Genomic DNA, 7,692 nt, shown 5'->3' with positions numbered 1-7,692 from the left:
GGCTGGACCACAGTGGCTCGATCTCAGCTCACTGCAACCTCTACCTCCCAGGTTCAAGCAATTCTCCTGCCTCAGGCTTCTGATACCTGGAATTACAGACGCATGCCACCATGCCTGGCTAATTTTTTGTATTTTTCATAGAGATGGAGGTTTCACTATGTTGACCAGGATGGTCTTGAACTCCCCATGTCAAGCGATCCATCTGCCTCAGCCTCCCAAAGTTCTTGGATTACAGGTATGAGCCAATGCACCTGGCCTTTTTGTAAGTTTTTGAATAGTGATGGGATCTCGCTCTGTCACCCAGTCTGGAGTGCAGTGGCACGATCATAGCTCACTGTAACCTTGAACTCAAGTGCTCCTCCCACCTCAGCCTCAACCCTGGGTTCAAGGGCTCCCATCTCAGCCTCCTAAGTAGCTGGAACTACAAGAGCACCTCACCACACCTGGCTAATTAAAAAAAAAAATTTTTTTTTTTTAGAGATGGGGTCTCACTATGTTGCCCTGGCTGGATAGCATGAACATCCTTTCTAAATTAGCTACCTCAAACCTTTCTGCCCCTATATCCTGGTTTATTTTTCTTTGCAGTGATGAACACTACCAGAAAGTACATTATCTATTTGACTACTATCTGCCTCCCCTCCCCCACAGAATATCAGCTCCATGCAAGTAAGGACCTTGTCTGTCTTGTTCTCTGGTGTATCCAGGGCCTAGAATAGTTCCTGACACAGCACGTGTTCAATAGAATTTTAAATCCTTACAAGGTAGATATTATTATTATTTCCCTTCAGACCCAGGTCAGTTGGACTCAAATGCCTGTTTCCTCAGCCTGTCCCCTGAACGGCATCTCCCAGAAACTCAGAAGGGCACTGGACACCAGGCCAGGCTTAGGTGGCTGGAGGGGTCTCGGGGTGACCTGGGGAGCTGCTCAGACCCACGGGGATTCCCAGGTCTCAGGCACCTGGGCGTTTGTCCTGAGTCAGGAATAGACTGGAGCATCATTGTCCCCCATGTGTTGGATGCCAGAAGCCAGGGGCAAGCGGAAGCTGGAGATGACACCTGAGGAGGCGGAGCCGAGCCTGGAGCCCGGACTGAGCAGAGAAGTCACACCTGGGCCCTGGTGAGGGCGCTCAGGCTGGAGCGGCTTCTAGGAATTGGCGTGCGGCGCCACCTGGTGGCCAATGTTCAAAGACGTGTTTCTTTGAACCTGTCCCCTGATTCCCAAGCTGGCCACCTGCTCAACCAGCAAGTCTCCCTGGGTACCTCCAGCACCAACTTCCAGACATCCTTCCACTTCTTTCCTTTCGAATGAATCTCACCCATCCTTCAAGGACTCCTTCAGATCCACTTCATCCAGGAAGCACTCCCTCCACCCTCTGTGGCTTCCAAGCACTCACTGGGTGTCTCTGCCTACCTCTGGGGTCCCAGTCTCTGGAGTCATACTGATCTGGTTTTGAACACTGAAGTCTCTACTTATCAGCTGTGTGACCTAGGAAAATTACTTAACCTCTCTGATCCTCAGGTCCCTATGTGAAGCAGAGACACCAAGTCCATCTTCCCAGAATTGTGAAGACAATTACATCAAGTCTGAAAAGTCCAGAACAGAGCCTGGCACCAAGCAAGCACTCAGGAAATGTCAAGTTCCTTCCCACCTCTCTCTCTGCCTTCCTCTTCCCTTTCCTGAAAAAGGAAGCATGACAGAGAAGAAAGCAGAAGGGAGTCACAGGACTCAGGTTCTCTGGGCCTCAGTCTCCTCTGTAAAATGAGCACATTAGATAATTGATGAACTAGTCATTCACTCATTCTCCTACTCACTCATTCATTCAACTGCTAGTCCAGCTCCGACATTCTATACAGTATGCTATCAATTCATCTGTGCCAGACTTTGTCTTGCATTGCAGAATCCCGTTAGTACCTAGCACAGTGCCTGGTACAGAGAGGGCAATTAGAAAATCCTCACCAACCTAGGAAGAGCATGTTTACTGCCTCCCCCTCCCTGCCCCAAGAGAGTATCCAGCCCCTGGCTGGCACCAGGTGCCCCTCCCCCGTCACCCTAGCCGAAACCAGAGCTGGCGCCACTGGGCGTGGAATCTGGGGACCAACTGTCACAGCTCCAGTATCACCCGCCTCCTGGACGCCTGGGTCCAGCCCTGAGTCCCAGAGGGGCCTCATCAACCAGCTGTCCTAGGGGGCCCAGACTCCACCCCAGCCCCTCTGAGCTGCTCTCCCTGGGGAAATCAGACTGCACAGGGGACCTGGCAGGGGGAGTGCCAGGGTAGTTGCAGAGATGTTTGTCTGTCCAGCTTCAAACTTCAGGCTGAGACTGCAAAGCCCTTGGAAATCAGATCCACAACAACAGAAGGGCTCATAGTGACCTACTCTCTCGCCCAATCTCTGTCTGTAGCCCTTTGAGTCCCAAAGACCTTTTTTTTTTGATATGGAGTTTCCTTCTTGTTGCCCAGGTTGGAGTGCAGTGGTGCGATCTCGGCTCGCTGCAACCTCTGCCTCCTGGGTTCAAGCGATTCTCCTGCCTCAGCCTCCTAGTAGCTAGGATTACAGGCATGCACCACCACACCTGGCTAATTTTGTATTTTTAGTAGAGATGGGGTTTCTCCATGTTGGTCAAGCTGGTCTCGAACCCCCAACCTCAGGTGATCCACCCACCTTGGCCTCCCAAAGTGCTGGGATTATAGGCATAAGCCACCACGCCCAGCCTCCAACGACCTGTTTTTAAAATTTATTTTAAAAATAAATGAGGGCAGGGCATGGTGCTACACACCTGTAATCTCAGCACTTTGAGAGGCCGAGGTAGGTGGATCACTTGAGCTCAAGATTTTGACACCAGCCTGGCCAACATGGCAAAACCCCATCTCTGCAAAAAATACAAACATTAGCCGGACAGGTGCACATGCCTGTAGTCCCAACTACTCAGGAAGCTGAGGTGGAAGGCTCATTTGAGCCTGGGAGTTCAAGGTTTCAGTGAGCCAAGGTCATGCCACAGTACTACAGCCTGGATGACAGAGCAAAACCCTTTCTCAAAATAAACAAACAAATAAATAAAATAAATGAGATGAGGTCTCACTTTGTTGCCCAAGCTGGTCTCAAACTCCTGGGCTCAAGCGATCCTTCCACCTCGGCCTCCCAAGGTGCTGGGGTTACAGGCATGAGCCACTGTGCTCTACCCCAAAGACCATTTTGTCCTTACATTGAATCCTGCTTACCCATGTTCTCTGGGTCATGTAGGCCAGTGTCTTACTGAGGGTGGAGATCAAGTCTCACATTTCTTTTGTGTGGCCTACAGAATTTTATTCCATATTCTCATTGATTAAAATGAATTAATGCTAGTGAGGTTTGGAGTGCTGGTATAAGGTTTAAAAAAAATAAATTAATTAATGTGTTGAGTACATTCTAGCAAAGGAGAGAAAACTGGCTAGATCCTTAGCAGGAAGGATGCTGGTTAGATAGCAATGCAGACTTCCCACAGAAAAAGGAGTATTAAAAAAAGAAAGGCCAAGCCAGGCGAGGTGGCTCACACCTGGAATCCCAGCACTATGGGAGGCTCAGGCAGGCGGATCATGAGGTCAGTAGTTCGAGACCAGCCTGGTCAATATGGTGAAACCCCATTTCTACTAAAAATACAAAATTAGCCAGGCATGGTGGCGCATGCCTCTAATCCCAACTACTCACTTGAACCCGGGAGGCGGAGGTTGCAGTGAGCCAAGATCACGCTACTGCACTCCAGCCTGGGCAACAAAGCAAGACTCTGTCTCAAAAAAAAAAAGGCCAGACTGGTGGCTCATGCCTATAATCACAGCACTTTGGGAGGCCGAAGTGAGAGGATCACTTGAGGCCAGGAGTTCAAGACCAGACTGGGCACATAGAGAGATCTCATCTCTACAAAAAAAATTAAAAACTGGCTGGGTATGGCAGCATGCAACTGTGGTTCAGCTATTGGAGAGGCTGAGGTGGGAGGAACACTTTATCCTGGGAGATCGAGGTTGCAGTGAGCCATGATCAAGCCACTGCATTTCAGTCTGGCTGACAGAGCAAGACCTTGTCTCAGAAAAAAAAAAGGGAGGGAAAGAAAATGGGAAAATCCCATAATGCATGGGAGAGGAGGCTCAGTGGACTAGGTCAGATAGAGAAGGCATCCTGAGAGAAGCAGGAAGATGGGGAGATAACTCTATAAGAGCCAGTCGGTGTGGTAAGGCAGCCTCGTGTCTCCCTCCCTTGGGGTTCTGAGAATAGGGCTAAGTGTAAAGGTCAAGTGTTAGGTGTGCACCCCCATCCCGTGGTACCGAGTGTTCAGACTGTGATAACTGGTGCTCAGAGGAAAGAAGGAATACTACTCCAGACGCAGACAAGCACACAGGCTGGATCGTCCACCCCACTCCTATCCCCCAACCTCCACAAGAACCCTGGACCCTCCACTGGGTCACCTTTCCTGCCCTGCAGCCAGGCTTGTGTGTGTATGTACTCAACAACTCAACAGGGTCCTTTGTTCCCCAGGCATGAGGCCAAAAGCCTGGCTTGTGTGTGTGGGAGAGACAGAAAAAAAGAGAGAGAGAGAAAGAGAGAGTCAGAGTCAGAGGTCACCTGCATTCCAGAGCTTAACAGGAATTATTTTTAGAATTATTTGCTGTTTGTTTGGAATGATCTTATTTCAGCAGGTCTAGACCTAGAACTGACTTCAGGTGACCTTTGATGGGTCAGAATAAATCTCCTCCAGTGCCTGGCACATCCTAGGAGCTCAGTAGGAAGTGGTTGGCTAAATGAATGAATGAATGAATGAAAATTCATGAAGACCACAATCTGGCTAGAGTCAACCACAAGGGGAGAACAACCAGGGCCAGGAAACTAAAACTGATTGAAAACCTAAGATAGCCAGGCACTGTGTCAGGATCTTGGTTTATTTTATTTTTTGAGACAGAGTTTCACTCTGTTGCCTAGGCTGGAATACAATGGCGTGATCTTAGCTCACTGCAACCTCCGCCTCCTGAGTTCAAGCGATTCTCCTGCTTCAGCCTCCTGTGCACTACCACACCCAGCTAGTTTTTGTGTTTTTAGTAGAGTCAGGGTTTCGCCATGTTGCCCAGGCTGGTCTTGAACTCATGGCCTCAAGAGATCCTCCCACCTTGGCCTGTCAAAGTGCTGGGATTACAGGCGTGAGCCACCACGCCTTGGCTTATCCTGCCAGACCTTGGCTTATCCTTTCCATTTTAGAGATAAGGAAATTGAGGCTCAGCAGTAAATGACTACCCAAGGTGGCCGAATAAGCCGCATGTTTGTCTCTGGAGACCTGCTCTTTCCTCTTACACCATGAAGTTTTAAAAACAGAGTTACACTCAACACACCCCTATCGAGCCTCTGTTCTAGGCAGGGATGCATGCTAGGTTCTGAGCAGCCAGGGTTGGGGACCATGATGAAGATAAGAGACACAATGCTGTCCTCCAAGGTCCTGAAGGGAAGTATGCCACCTCTACACCTTTCTGCTCATAAGGCAGAGAGTGGGGAGTACTGTTTAAATAAGGCCTTCTGCTCTTATTGCCATAATTCTGGATTGGGCAGGCGGGGAAAAGGAGAGCCCGTGAACAGAAATCTAGCTTCTGAGTCGAGGGACGGGGTCTCCTGAACAAAGAAGGCCACCAGGCTCGGGGAGAGAGTGAAGGACTCGTAAAAACTGCTCTGTGAGGCCTGGTGAGGTGGCTCATGCTTGTAATCCCAGCACTTTGGGAGGCCGAGGCGGGCGGATCACGAGGTCAGGAGATCGAGACCATCCTAGCTAACATGGTGAAGCCTGGTCTCTACTAAAAATACAAAAACAAATTAGCCAGGCGTGGTGGTGTGTGCCTGTAGTCCCAGCGACTCGAAAGGCTAAGGTAGGAGAATCGCTTGAACCCAGGAGACGGAGGTTGCAGTGAGCCGAGATCGTGCCACTGCACTCCGGCCTGGGCAACAGAGTGAGACTTTGACTCAAAAAAAAAAAAAAGAAAAACTGCTCTGAGAATCCAGCTCCTCAAGGTGCCCACCCTGAGCATCCTCTGAACCTGGGCATTCTCCCACATGATCCACACACTCCCACATGTCCACCAGGCCACATACCTAACTGCATTCACACACATATCCTTTGCCCTCCAGGTGCCAGGTTCACATCTGCTGTGAAGGAAATTTGTCTGGAGTCCCAATGAGACCCTGAGGGAGGACATTAACTTACCCAGAGGGCTGATTCATTCTTGTTGTTGGATCAGGGAGGAAGTCCAGTAGGGACCCTGTCTCACCCACTCCACCTCTCAGCCAGCCCCTTCCCCATTCTGCAGCCCCCCTGCCCCACACACACACACTTATTTCTGCCCTTTGTTTTCCTCCCTGGCCAACTCCCCAAGGGTTCTTTGGTCATTAACCTCCTGCTTTAATTAGCTTAGTGGAGAGGAAGGCAGAGGCAGGGCAAGTTCACGGTGGGAGTCTAGGGGGAATCTCATTTCAGTGGGGACAGGAAGGCTCACCCAGCTGGTAGCCCCACAAAAATGCCTAGCACACAATTCAGTCCTATGCAACTGTTTGCTATTTCTATTAATGTGAAAGACAGTCACCTGGTCCACAAAGCAAACACTTTCTCCCAAAGAGACCTCATGGTCCCCAGTACCACAGTCTCTGCAATCCAGGTTCCTGGGGCAGACGAAGGGGACAAGAGGCAGAAACAGCCCCACTCTCCAGGGCCCTGTTTCTCCAATTCTTCCTCTTTCACTCTTGCTTGGTGGCAGTAGCATCGAATCTCACAATAAGATTTACTGTTGATCTTATGTTAAATCCCCAGTCCAGGGGGCAAACTTTCCCAACTCCGGGGCCTTCCTGGGCTCCTCAGTCAAGGTTCTCCTTCCCAGGATCTTCTGGCTAGCAAAGGGAAAAGAACCCTGCAGTGCCGACCACCTCGCAACCCCATTCCTTCTGAGATCCTCAGTTCAGGTTCCAGCGCTCCCATTAGTGGGAAAATTCACTCTTTCCAAGAAACAGTTTAGGGTTACAAACTAGTTTAGATTTTTGTTTTTCAAGTCACTCCAGGAAAGGACACCTTACCACTGTGGTTCACCCATCCATTGTTATAAAATTCTTTACAGAAGTTCTTCTTAAAGTCTGACTTCAAGCCCTCAAGCTGCAGTGCCATCCCTTCTTCCCTTGGGAAAGGTCCAGACATAAAAAGGGTGATATAAGCCGGGTGCGGTGGCTCACACCTGTAATCCCAGCACTTTGGGAGGCTGAGGTGGGCGGATCACCTGAGGTCAGGAGTTCGAGACCAGCCTGACCAATATGGTGAAACCCCATCTTAAAAAAAAAAAAAAAAAAAGGGTGATATAAAATAAATGCAGAAGATATGGGGTAAAGGGAGAAGAAAAGATTGCATTACACTCCACCTTCCTGAAACTAAAACTCCAAGCCTTAAAAACTTATTTTTATTCTCACCAAATTTCCGGTCAAATGGGACTGAATAGGTTTTCCTTTTTTTTTTTTTTTTTTTTTTGAGACGACTCTGGCTACATCCCCCAGGCCGGAGTGCAGTGGCACAATCTTGGCTTACTGCAACCTCCGCTTCCCGGGTTCAAGTGATTCTCCTTCCTCAGCCTCCCGAGTAACTGTGACTATAGGCGCCGGCGACCACGCCAGGCTAATTTCTGTATTTTTAGTAGAAACGGGTTTCAC

This window comes from Aotus nancymaae, unplaced genomic scaffold (assembly GCF_030222135.1).
Source record: "Aotus nancymaae isolate 86718 unplaced genomic scaffold, 86718_ANA_hifiasm-v0.15.2.pri h1tg000108l, whole genome shotgun sequence".
Classification (NCBI taxonomy): domain Eukaryota; kingdom Metazoa; phylum Chordata; class Mammalia; order Primates; family Aotidae; genus Aotus; species Aotus nancymaae.
The sequence above is the reverse complement of the archived record's forward strand: the minus strand, read 5'-3'. Positions refer to the sequence as shown.